Here is a 13,530-nt window from a genome sequence, read left to right on the forward strand (position 1 = left end):
TTTAAAGATAAAAAAAATTTTGCTATTCTGACTGGGGTGAGATGATATCTCATAGTTGTTTTGATTTGCATCTCTCTTAGAGCTAGGGATTTTGAATATATCTTCATGTGCTTGTTGGCCATCTGAATGTCGTCTTTGGTGAAGCATCTGTTCATATCCTGTGCCCATATTTCTACAGGATTATTCACCTTTATCTTGTTGTGGTACTCAAGTATTTTATAAATTCTAGATATAAGTCCCTTATCTGACATGTCATTCCTAACTACTTTTTCCCAGTCTGTGGCTTCCCTTTTTACCCCGTTGGAGAAGTTTTTGGTTGTGCATAGGGATCTGATTCTTAGAAGGTCCCATTCATCTATTTTATCTTCTCCTGGTTGTAGATTTTTCAGAATTCTTGGAAGACTGTTTATGTTGTGGATTAGGACTACTAGAGTTCTTCCAAGGTTTTCTTTAATGAGGTTTATAGTCCTTGGTTTTAGTCCTAGATCCGTGATCCACTTTGAGTTTTTTGTATATGGAGTGAGGTGTGGATCTTGCTTGAGTCTTCTGCAGATATTTTTCCAATTTTGCCAACACCATTTGTTAAAAAGGCTGTTGTTTTCCCACTTAACTGATTTCATCTCCTTGTCAAAAATCAGTTGACCCTAGGTAGCAAAACTTATTATTTTACAAACATGGAAATTACCTATGTGTGTGGAATGAATATAATAAAAAGATACAACCTTGATATGCACCTTTTATACAGACATGCTTGTATGTGAACAGATTGTTTCCACGTTTGTAAAGTATTAAATTTGGGAAAAAATGATATAGTTCATTTAAAAGTCCCTGATATTATTTAATCTGCATACTGAGCAAATAATCCAGGAAAGAGGTGGTTATGTGCCATCGAGTCAACTCTGATTCATAGCGACCCATTGTACAATAGCTCTGAACCCTGCTCTATCTTGAGCCCACCTCATTGTCTCTGACACCTTTACGCCCATTACCACAGTCACTGAGTCAATCCAACTCATCCAGAGTTTTCCTCTCTTTCACTGTCCCTCCACCTTTCCATGCATGACATTCCTTTCTAAGGACTGGTCCCGCCTTGCAACATGCCCAAAATACGTCAGACGGAGGTTCAAAATCCTTGCCCCCAAGCAGCAGTCTGATTGCACCCTCTCCAGGACAGACCTGTTTGTTCTCTTAGCAGTACATGGTATATTTAATACCCTGTGACTGGTGGTTATATAGTCCTTCCCCACCATGCTGGAAAAGAGGACCCAGGACCTGGATATCCTGTTTCAGAGTGAATGGATTATATTTTTCCTGCCCCTCACCTTCCCAAACATGATGTCCATCTCTGAGGAATAACCTTTCCTAGCAACATGCCCAAAGTGAGACAAAGCTAGCTTGCTTCCTTCCTTTTCTTTCTTTCTTGCTTTCTTGCTTTCTTTCTTTCTTTCTTGCTTTCTTTCTTTCTCTCGCTCTCTTTCTTTCTTGCTTTCTTTCTTTCTCTCGCTCTCTTTCTCTTTCTTTCTTGCTTTCTTTCTTTCTCTCTCTGTGTTTCTTTGACTATACAAAGGAAGTTGACTGTGGGGATCAGAAAGTGTGGCTAACTCTAAGTGAATCTCAGAACACTTGATTATATATATGCAAAACCTATCCTGGGCTAATGAGTGTTAGAGACAATTAGGTTGTCTCAAGATAGAGCAGGATTCAGAGAAGCTGTACACAGGGTCGCTGTGAGTCACAAGAGACTTGACGGCATATAACAACTCTGAAGCAAACCTTGATGGGTGATTTGGTTTTGACTCCTGAACTGAAACCAGAGCCTGGACCTAATGAGGGATTGTGCCTTTGAACTGTTGAGCTAAAGCCTGGCCTTGTGTTGTGAGGTATTCTTTGCCTCCCCTACTTTCCCAACCTCCTTCCCTAAGAAACTCTATTGTTGGAACCATAACTGTGAGTCCGAGTCAGCAACAAGTAAATGAACCTCTTCCTGCTATTGTGGTTCTAGAGGTACATCCGGTTTGGCAATGGGCTCTTTACCTGCTTTCTGCACTGGATCAGTGAGGGGCTGTGCTATTTTTACTCCTTCTGGCCTTTTGAAAAAGGTGATCATGGCCCTCTGCCCTTTGTCTCACTTTCTCTGCTGGCACCAAGTGTACTGATTATGGATCCAAGTAAGATGAAGTCATTGACAGTCTCAATCTCTTCTCCATCTATAATGGTGTTGCCTATCAGTCCAGTGGTGAGAATTTTTGTTTACTTGACTTTAAGATACAATCCTTACTGAAGGCTGCAGTGTTTAACCTTCTGCAGCAAATGCCTCAACTCCTCCTTACCTTGAGCAGGCAAGGTTGTATCATCTACATTATGAAGGTTATTGATGAATCTTCCTCCAATCCTGATGCCACATTCTTCTTCATAGAGTCCAGCTTCTTGAATAATTTTCTCAGCACACAGATTAAATAATTAGGAGAAAGGATACAACCCTGATTAATACCTTTCCTAATTTTAATCCATGCAGTGTTCTCTTGCTCCTCTGTTCACACAATAGCCTCTTATTGTAGGTTGCATTTCACACAAGCACAATTAAGCGTTCTTGATTTCCCATTCTTCTCAATGTTAGTTTATGAAAAAGACTAAAACAATAAGTAACATCAAGATAAATGAATAAATAATTGAAGTTGTCAAGTACTTAATTTTGCTTGCATCCATAATAAATGCCCTACAAAGACAAGCAGAAAATCATAGTGCTTGGGCAAGTCTGCTACCAAGCACCTCTTTAAAGTGCTAAAAAATCAAAGCTGTCACTTCAGAAATAAAAGTGTGCCTGGTTCAAACCACAGTAATTTTAGTTGCTTCATATACATATGAAAGTTAGGGAGCTCAGGTGGTTGGAAGGGGTTGTTCGAACATTCCGGTGGCTCTGTGGGAGAAAGATGTGCAATCTCCTCCCCTGTAATTTACAGCCTTTGAAAACCTGCTAGCACATCACCTCTGAATTGGTTCCAAATCAATAGTAATGAGTTTTGAGTTGGATGAATCATATGCACGTGGAAGTTGGACAGAGAATAAGGAAGACTGAAGAAAAACCTCATGCCTTTGATTTGTAGTGTTGAAGAGTATTGACTATACTATGGACTGCCAAAGGAACAAACCAGTGTGTCTTGGAAGCTTCTTGCAACAACAAGAATGCTCCTTTATCACCTGGACTTGAAACATGTTAATCAAGAGGGACTCAACTCCTCACTATCTAATTGGAACTGACTCAGAGGCTGAGAGAGTCAAGAGGATAATCCTTGGAAAATCATGATGTGGGCAGAGGGGCAGCAAAAGAGAGTGTAACACCCTCAGGGAGGGAGATAGATAGATAGATAGATATAGAGTCTATCTCCGTGGCAATAGTAGACTCAAACATATTAATGTCTGTGAGCATGGAGCAGGATGAGGTGATGCCTGTCAAGCCATTGTAGAGATGGTGCAGATGGTTAGAAGTCAGAGCTGGCCAGATGACGTCTAGCAATATCATGCATATTAACGACCCAAGTCTGTTAACCTATGGGACTAAGGAATGCTGAAGTACTCAGAAAGAGTAACAGTGGCTGTGATGGTGAAGCCTGTGTGTCAGTTTTGGTGAGTCAACGATTCTCAGTGGTTTGGTGCTTGTGATAAAGAGTATGAAGCTGCTAGAAAGATGGGATGCTAACTTTTGAAACATAGTGCTTAAAGGTGATTATGCAGGGGAGCTCTTGTGGCCTAGTGGCAAGAAGCTGCAACTACAATCCCAGAGGTGCACGGTTCGAATCCACCAGATGCTCTGCCGGGGAAGGAGGGGCAATCTCCTCCTATACCAGTCAGATCTGATTTGACGGTACACGCACACAAAACTTAATAAAAAATTAAAAAAAATAAAAAAAGGTGATTATGCAGTCCCTTTTTAATAAGACATTGTATGATGCTCAGCAAATCAATGGTAATAGAAAGCAGTAATGATACACTTTATGCTCAAGAGAACAGTATACTATGGAAGACGTAGAGTTTCTTGTCTCTCATGTGATAATAAAGTGTTTAGTGATTCTGAAGACAATAACACAAAACAGATACACTATAAACTAGTCTTACTCACTGGTAGCACTGCCTTATATACCTTCTTAGAAACATATAAGCTACTTAGCCTCCTCAAAGATCTGTTTCATCAGCTACAAAATGAGCGCAGCTCAGGTACTTTGTTAAATGTTTGGAGTGTAGCTATGGCTGTGACAGCTTTGCTGTTGCTACTAAGGAAAAGATCGTCTCTCTTTCACAGGGCTCATGCTTGAATAAAGACAACAACATTTTTATTTCAGATATTCCTTCCAGCCAACAAATTAAAAATGCGCTTTAGAACACAGGAAGCCTGTTTAATCTTCATTAAAAATATATACTAATATGAAAATGAGGTGAAATGAAGTGATTATATTTTGTAAAGGAGCCCCATGGTATACCAAATCCTTGGAAAGTCTGTCAGCTTTGACTTTTTTTAGATATTCAAATGATTCCATGCTTACTAGTGATTCTGTTTCTACAGTTGATAATCCCGAAAGGTCCTAAATAATAAGGATAACATTAGAGCTCATGAATACGAAACTATTTTTGCTACTTTGTGTATTTTCACAGAGTTCTAATTGTGCCAAACCAAGACACTGGAATTGCATAATTTTTAGGTTAATATTAGCATAATCTTACATTGTTGTTTCTTTTCTTTCTTTCCAGAAGTAATGCAGAAATAGTATACCCTGACTATTTTTGCAACATATTATTCTCTTTACACAATCACTGACCTTCTGGCTGGAATTGAGTCTGATAGTGATGTTTATGAGAGAGTAGGGCAATAGAGATTTGTGGAATGCCAGAGATTTAGTAATAAAGGAGCCACTTATGCTTTTTTAAAATTAGCTGACAACATAAAGTGTTTAGTGTAGGTGAAGATAGGGATCTCTACCTAGCTATTTAAGTACTTACAAATTTATCTCAGGGATGTTGATGATGTCTGTCCCTAAGTTAGAATAATATGCTTCATGAAGGTCACCTAAACCTTTAGTGCCACTTAGTTAAAATATGTTGCTTGTTCTTCTGTGCTTTTGAGTCAGAGTCTACTCATATATGACCCTCCAGCAGGTTTTCCGGGGGGGGGGAGGTTGAGAGATTCAGAGAGAGAGAGATACTGAGAGAGAGACTGTGTCAGTGTGTATCCTTTTCTTTCAAAAAGTTCCCATTTGGAAGTGTGAGGATGGCACAGGATAAGACGGGGTTCAGATCTGTCGTTCATAAAGTCACTATGAGTCGTGCTTGACTGGACAGCACCTAACATAATAGCAACAACATAATATATATGTCAGCATAAAAAAAACCCTATTTGATGTATTGAAAACAACCGAATCATCAGGAAGCAAGAAGAGAGGAGGAAAGCAAAGTATAATTTTTAAACAATAAAACTCCAAGTGTAGGTCAATAAAGAGTCACAATAAATACAAATACTTAATGGGTAGAAAAATGACGTTTTACTTTGTGCTGCTTACAAGCTCCATACATTAAAAGAAGCCTGAAAAGGAAAGGATAGAGAAATCAGACAAACTAAATCAGGCCAGTAGGGAAAAAATGCAATAGCAAATAAAGTACTAGGCAAAATAGAATTTAAGATACTAAGTATTAATAAAAAGGAATGATCCACCAAGAAAAAAACAAACAAAAAGTTCCCATTTATCTTGGATGATTCAGCTTACTGGTGAGGCTTTTGTATTTCAGCCCACTTTTTTACAGATCTGCTTGCCCATAGCAAGAAAGACTGTAGTAAAACTTCACTTTAGACCCAATTCAAAGATTCACATCCAATGATATTCCAGCAAAGTTAAAACACACCTTAGAAATCTAAAAAGAAAATAAAAGATTTCTTGACTTTTGTTTTAAATCTTTAAAAAAGATTCATTGAAATAATCTAAAAAAAAAATCTTAGGGACATCTTTAAATGTTTTGGTTCTTTATAAGTAATCCATCAATATTTATATAACTTTATCATTACTGTCTTGAAAGTAATGTCACTCATGTATTTGGTATATGATGAATTTCATAAACTATTCTTTAAATCAGAAGAACTCTCCATGGAGGGGGGAAACATAGACTGTCTCAAACTTGTGGAAAGTTTATTTTGTCTTACAGAATGGATACTGAATTTCTGAAATAATTTAGATTCCAAATAACCTTGTGTTTTCTGATAACAAAATGAATTATTACTCTGAAAAGACATTGACCCTGGTGATGCAGTTAATTGAGAACTCTGCTGCTAACCAAAAGGTCATTGGTTTGAACCCACCAACTGCTCTTTAGGAGAAAGTTATATCAGTAGGCTTCCATGAAGATTAGAACCTTGAAATCCTAATTAAGCCCTTCTTCCCTTCCTGCCCTCTACTATAGGATCGCTACGAGAAGGAATTGCCTAAGTCGCAATGACTTAGATATTTTATGGCATTTGGAAGATGATTTCTGATGTCAGTGGAAACCTTTTTTTTGTTTCTATTTATAGCTTACAGTGTGTTTTCAGCCTCCTGAAAATACCACATAATGTGGGTGACGTAATCTTTACTTTATCCTTAGGTCCATGAGAGTCCATTAGGAAAAATCATGAGTGCATCTAATGGAAAATAGAGTCTGTGCAAATCACTCATTAATTGTTTCATCCATCCATTCATTCATTACAGAAATGTTATGAAACACTTATATTGCTGGAACAGTTGCTGAAACAATTAAAAGGTGAATATAAAATGTTCCTAAAAGACTCATAGGCTTCTGTGAAGATGGTTTTTTAAATAGCAAACTAGAATATGAAGTGGTATGATAATAGATGATTCTCAAAGAAAGGGAGAAATTGGTCTTGGGAACTAGCAATTTTGATAGAAATAGAGATTAGAGAATTAACAGATATTGTAGATAGGGTAGTATTTTAGGACATAGCCAAGACCCAGAGTAAAAACGAGATTTGAATTTTTTTTTTTTTTAATTTGGAGATAGTCTATGTTTTGAAAAATAATGTGTATTGCAGGTCATGTGAACATATATGTTGGGACCTAAAAAGAAGGGATTGTGCAGTAAATAAAGTAGAGAGTGACGAGAAATGGAGAAAAGGAAGGGATGAGTAAGAATATGCCAAATTAAATATATTACGGCTTTCAAGAAAGGTCATGATAGAGAAGCCTGAGAGAAGGATTGAAAGTCATTTCTGCTTCAGAATTATCAAGTTAAAAGGCCAGCATGATCAGAAATTGTGCTGTTTATCATAAGGCCATGCTTCCTTTGCTGTTCAACTCTTATCAGCATTTCCTTGAGAGAAGGATGGGCCATCTCCTCTCATGTGATTTACACACTTGGCAACCCAATGAAGGGGCAGCTATGAGTTGGTTTCTACTCAACAAAAATTTTTTTAAATGACTGAGAAAGGTAACATTAGTTGTTGATGTCGAGGATAGATGTTCAAATCATTATCTTTCCTGCTTCTTCACAGCACAATAAATGGAAAAGTTACTATGTGAATGAAGGAAAGAAAACCAGTAGAGTTTAAGTAATGAAGAGAAGGAATCTGAATACAACTAGGAAGTCCTAAACCTACATAAATGAACCACGTGGAAAAACATAAATACAAAGTACCATTTAAACTCATTCACAACCTGAGAAACAGATATAACCCAGGGAACATTAGAGAACAATAAAATAAACAGGGTGTTACAAAACAAAATGTCAATCCAGAGCTGTTAAAAAATACCAGCAATGGATATATTGGAAACCATAAAACTTAATGAGAAAGCCATCACTTTATACTACAGCTTTTGTTTGTTACTTTATCTTGCTCTATAAATATTTCAAATTATACAGTTTTTATTAACCGACAGCAGAAGTGGCCTAGAAGTCTGAAGATGGGACAGAACCTTGCTTTTATTACACACTTTCCCTTCTTTATTGTACAAACCTAATTATGGTCTCTATGTGTATTCCTCACCTAAAAATTAAAATCGACCATTTTACTAAGAAAAAAAATTTCATGACCAGAAGCCTTCTGGCCACGTGCCCAAGGTATGTGAGACAGAGCTTCAAAATCCTAGACTCCAAGGAGAGACTTGGTTTCACCATCTCCAAAACAGACCTATTTGTTTTCTTGGTGTTCCATGGTATGGTCAAGACTCTTCTCCAGAACCACTCAAAAGCATCAATTTTTCTTCTGTCATCCTTTGTCATTGCCCAGCTCTCTGATACATAGCAAGTAACTGGGAGGATCATGGCCTGAATCAAGTGCACCTTAGTCTCTAGACTGACATCGTTGTTTCTCAGTAATCTGGAAAGGTCCCTGACAGCAGATTTACCAAATGCAATTCATCTTCTGATTGCCTGACTGCTGGTGCCAAGAGTGTTGATTGTGGAGCCAAACAAACTCTAACTGTGAACAACCTCAATCTCTTCTCCAGTGTGAACATGTAATCAGAATTACCCAGTGATCAGAAAGGACATCATGGTTGCTAATGTGTCTGTGACATCGATTGACACTGGGGCCACAAAACTTGGCTACCTCAAGCATATCATCAATCCACAAGATACCAGGCGACATTCTTTTCTGTTGTTCTTTGTGTTACTCTGAATTGAGGCCAAGTCAAAAGCAAATGACAGTTGTCACATAACCCCGGGAAAGAGGTACAGAATATCTAGAAAAATAACTACTCTAAACACAAAACAGATAATTGCTGTTGTTGAAACCCTCTGAACTTACTCCTAGCTGCTCCTCCAGTGGGTTTTCAGGGACAGTAAATTGTGCAGGAGGAGATTGCCCACCTTTCTCTTGGGGAGCAGCTGGTGGAATTTAACTGTGGACCTTGAGTTTGGCACCACAGCTCCTTAACACTAAGCCACCTTGTAGTGAATTTATGAGCAGATATAAATCTCAGGCAATCTGTTAGAGTGAAAACTAGAAGAAGTATTGTCAGGGGGAAGGTCCCTCTGAGTGGCACAAATGGGCAGTACTCTTAAATTTCTAAATGAAAGATTGGAGGTCCGGTTGTACCACAGAAGAAAGGCCTAGCAATCTACTTCCCTAACATCAACCCTTTAAAAAAAAGTCCTGAAATACTATACAAAATGGGTGGCCCTGGATGACATGATGCTGAATGAAATATCTCAGTCACAAAAGGACAAACACTGCATAGTGCCACTGCTGTAAAACAGGACTGATATCGGGGTTTGGGGGGGGAGACTGAGAAAGATGGGATAAATTACGTATACTGCATTGAAACAGATGAGAGAGTGCTATGTTTAAAAAGGGATATATGATTAGGTATTACTGGCATTACAAGAGTCCAGAATGAAGGCTGCATAGTGGAGTGGACTTGCGGGGAGGGACTGTATAACAATGAAAAAATTTTTCTTTTACCTTTCAAAGAGAAGAGCAATCGGGGGAGGAGGGGTGGGCAGAGAGAAAAGTGCAACAATGAATGAGTGTCTGTAAACTTTCATTGAAATTAAAGGGTTTTTTTAAAATTAAATTTTATTAGTTTTAATGAACATTTAAAAATAAAAATAATACTATAGAGCCCAGTTCTGCTCTGACGCAACATGATGTCATCATGAGTGAGACTAAACTGCATGACAACTAACAGAGAATGATTGGGAAACAGGCAAGGGGAGTTAGAGCCTTGGGAGGGCACCTTAACAGGAATCATGTTTTAGAGGGAAGCCCAGCTTCCTACCTTCAATGCACACTTAGTATTTTTTTTTAACTAATTCTATTTCTGGAGCAGCATGGAAGGGTGGAGGGGTGAATTGATTCAGAGAACTAATTTCATTTTTATTTATTAGTAGCACTTTAGACCATGAGACTTTAGCCAGATCCCTCCCACTCAGCAAACCAAAGAGGAGATTTGGAGGAGAATATAATCAGCAGCCAGGAAGTCAATGCGGAGTTGGCAGACCTAAGTCTACAGCCACAGTGGTGTGTCAGAAGGGCTACTGGGGGGTTATTTATTTAAATCTATTTCACAGAAGTGAGCCCCACCTTAATGGCCAGAAAGTGTTAAAGTACGTCCCAAAGTACCTAAATTACTCCCTAAATGTAATTTATGCTCCAGAATAATCTGACTAACTTGATTTAGAACAGCAGGAAATAAGTTATGCTGCACATAAATGAAGCCGTGGTGTAATTTTAAATACCGCTTGCATAGTGAATGTGAATTTTAATATTTGCAAAATTTTGAAAAGCACTTGATTTATTATCCATATGTTTATCCTGACATTTTTTTTTATCCTTTTTGTTGTTGAGTCTACATTTCGTCTTACTTCTGGGGAGAGGGGAGGGCACTTTCTCTGTTGCCCTAGAAATAACACAGAGGATTAAAAACTTCTGTTTATTGGCCTAAATGCAATTTTGTATGTCCCTGTGTGATTCTAGCTATTGCTGTCTGGTTTTCCTCACTCATGGATAGTTCCATTAATGGAATGAGAGCAATTGAGGGACCATAGTGAACTGAGTTGAGATTAAATTTATAAGTGTAACATTGTAAAGCCAGCAGAATTTATCTATATTCATTCAAAATTTTCCTTGGTGGGAACGAGTTTAATTTTCTATGTAATCATGATAAAAAAATGCAATTTTATACATAGTAAATTCAAGAATAGATTTAGACTCTGCTGTTAACAATGCACATTAAAAGCTGAAAAAAAGTATATGTTAAAATTTTATGTGATGCTTGAAATGGAGTTTAAAGTATTATTAGTCACATTAAATGTCACCATGTGCAAGTGCACACTCTTCCTTTAATATTTTGTTTGACTAGAGTTATTGATGTTAACATTAATTTTCATAATAAAATTAAATCAGTGTTACAGTTTTCAAAGTTTTACATGCTATATTGGTAACCAAGTATTTATATATTTGCCAACTGACAGCATAAGTCATTTTTATTAAAGCATGAAGCCTACAAAATGTGAGGATTCCGGAGACAAGGAAAAAAGAGCAAAAGGGATGGAGGAGAGGACATACAGAGAGATGAGACAGAAGTGGAAGTCACAGATGCCGGAAACCGGAAGAGGGCTTGACAAATTGTAACTAGCCTTTGTGGGTCTGGACTGTTGTTAGATGACACGGAGGTAACTTCCACACTCAGTGTGATCAAATAAAACTGCTCCATAGGCTCTGAGGCTGTAATTCCTAGGGGAAGGAGCCCTGGTGGCCTAGTGTCTTTTTTTTTTGTTGAGGTGCTAACTATAAGGTCTGAGGTTCAAATTCACCAGCTCTTCCAGAGGAGGATATTGGGCAGCCGCCTCATCTAAGGATTTACAACCTGATAAACCCGATGAAGCACCACCATGAGTCATAACTGACTCTGTGCCAGTTGATTTGTTTTGGTCTGACTAAGATTTAAGGAAGGCGATCACCAGGTCTTCCTCCTGCAGAGCTGCTAGGTAGTTTTGAACCATCAACCTTTTGGTTAACAGTCAAATATTTAAACATTGTGCCAACCAAACTCCTTATGGACCTGGAACTCGTGTGTAAATTGAAGTCCCAGGTCCTCAGGACGTTTCTCTCTGTCCACCTTCACCTCTTTGCAGATCTACAGATAGATGGTAGAATCAACTGCCTGAACACTTCTGCTTATTTTCTCTTTTTCTTTAATTTAATTTAATTCTGGGAGAATTAAGGAGGAGGGACATCTGTGAGGAGGAAGTGAGATTGGGGTGCAAGGACCTTTTGTAGGTCAAGGGTAGTAATTTGAGGCAGATGACAAATGTATCCTTTAGTTGCAGCACCCATTTGGACCATGAGCTATTAGCCACTCACCAGTCAGAGATGACATTTGTAGGTTAAAATGGTTAACATTACCAATGCTGAGTTGGTAGATCAAGGTCTAAAGATAATACACACACACACACACACACACACACACACACACGCACGAACACTCCATGGTTCACAATCAGGAAAGGTGTGTGCCAGGGATGCATCTGAATCCCATACTTTTTTTTTTTTTCTCTCTTCTCCTCTTTGCTGTTCTCTTCCTCTTCCTTTTCCTCTTCCCTTTTTTTCCTTTTCCCTTTCCTGTTTCTTTTCTCCTTCTTGTTGTGTACCATTGAATCAGACCCGACTGGCACTGGAGGTTACCCCTACTCCTCCAGCCGAGTATCTTGTGGATTCCAACCTTGTGCTTTCGGCAGCCTCTGGCCTAGTAGGCCACCAGAGCTCCTTTCTCATACCTTTTCAATATATATGTGGAACAGCTCATCCAAGAGGCTTTGGCTCTATGAGGAGGAATGTGAAAGTAGGATTGGATGAAGACTCATCAAGAACATGCCTTATGCAGATCACACAAATTTGCTTGCCAAAAGTGAGGAGGACCTGAGGCATTTCTGCAGAAGGTCAAGGACTGCAGACTTTAATATGGATTGAACGTCAACATCAAGGAAACGATTCTCACCACTGGGCTGATTAGCAGTGTTACGATAGATGGTAAAGAGCTTGAGATTGTCAACAGCTTCAGCTTGCTTGGCTTCACAATCAACACTCTTGGTATCAGCAGCCAGGAAATCAAGACAGATTACATTGGGGAAAATCTGTTGCCACAGACCTCACCAGAATACTGAAGAGCAATGTCAGTATAGAGAAGAAATACACCTGATTCAGGTTATGGTCTTCACAATTTCTTACTATGCATCAGAAAGCTGGCCAATGACTAGGGATGATAGAAGGAGAATTGATGCCTTTGAGCTGTGGCTCTGGATAAGACTGTAGAATATACCATGGACTGCTAGGAGAATAAACAGGTCTGTTCTCGAGAGGGTGACACCAGGCTGTTCCTTGGAGGCAAGGATTTTGAAACTTCATCTACCATACTTAAGACATAATGCAAGGAGGGACCAGTCCTTGGAGAGGGATATTATGCTTGGAAAGGTGGAGGAACAGAGCAGAAAACGACGACCCTAGATGAGGTGGATTGACTCAGTGACTAGGGTAATTGGAACAGGTGTGTCAGAATAGATATAGATATATAGTGTTATACGGCTACTAGGGTATTACTCATTTAAATCTACTCAGAATTGAGTGGTGAGTGTTGGATGAAGAGACATGTCAATGGGACATGGGTAAGACTGAGAAAAACTGGATGAAATATGTTTATGGCATTGAAGTCTTTGGGGGAGAGAATATTTTATATTTTAGGGCATTATGTTTATCGTAAGAGTACAGAATGAGGGTTGCAAAGTGGATTATATTTGGGGGTTGGGGGATGTGTGTGGGGGATTGATTGCGTACCAATGGAGTTTTTCTTTTGCGTTTGAAGGAGAGGAGCAAACGGGGGTGGGGTGGGGGGGCGGGGAGAGGGGTGCAACAATGAACGAATGGAATTCCAAAATCTCTGTAGATGTTCATTGAAATGAAAAATAAAGAAATTTTTTTAAAAAGTGATGTATGATAGGGTATTATGGTTATCACAAGAGCCCAGAATTAAGGTTGCATAGTGGAGTGTACTCGGGGTG

At 38.7% G+C, this 13,530-nt stretch overlaps 1 protein-coding gene across 1 annotated transcript in view; it reads left to right on the forward strand.

Annotated features, from left to right (window-relative positions):
• LOC102843595 (zinc finger protein 639-like) overlaps window positions 1–13,530 on the forward strand; it is a 21,821-nt gene that overhangs the window by 6,216 nt on the left and 2,075 nt on the right. The window lies entirely within an intron of this gene.

The sequence above is a fragment of the Elephantulus edwardii genome, unplaced genomic scaffold, assembly GCF_000299155.1.
Source record: "Elephantulus edwardii isolate Elephantulus edwardi_28Jun2011 unplaced genomic scaffold, EleEdw1.0 scaffold00016, whole genome shotgun sequence".
NCBI classification, from domain to species: Eukaryota; Metazoa; Chordata; class Mammalia; order Macroscelidea; family Macroscelididae; genus Elephantulus; species Elephantulus edwardii.